Below are 303 nucleotides of genomic sequence, written 5' to 3' on the forward strand. Positions count from 1 at the left end.
CTGTGGGGTTTGCATGCCCCATCCCCAATTGCAATGGTTGTTTTGCCGCACGAGGAGAATTTAATACCTTTTCCAGTCTTTATGCTGTATAGGTGCAGAGTGCAAACAATTTCCTACATCTACCACTGGGTGCAGTCTTTAGTGTCGAAAGGATTGGAAGGGTTAGTCTGCTAGTTCACATATTTTGAACAGCTGAAGAGTCAACACTTCTCACACTTGGGAGGTAGGCTATTTTTGTAACCTGTAATAGAAACACCAACTGCCAAATGCAAGAGATATCAAGAGATGCTTGAGGTTCAGTAG

Source organism: Ixodes scapularis, unplaced genomic scaffold (genome assembly GCF_016920785.2).
Source record: "Ixodes scapularis isolate PalLabHiFi unplaced genomic scaffold, ASM1692078v2 PGA_scaffold9__187_contigs__length_104089568, whole genome shotgun sequence".
NCBI lineage: Eukaryota > Metazoa > Arthropoda > Arachnida > Ixodida > Ixodidae > Ixodes > Ixodes scapularis.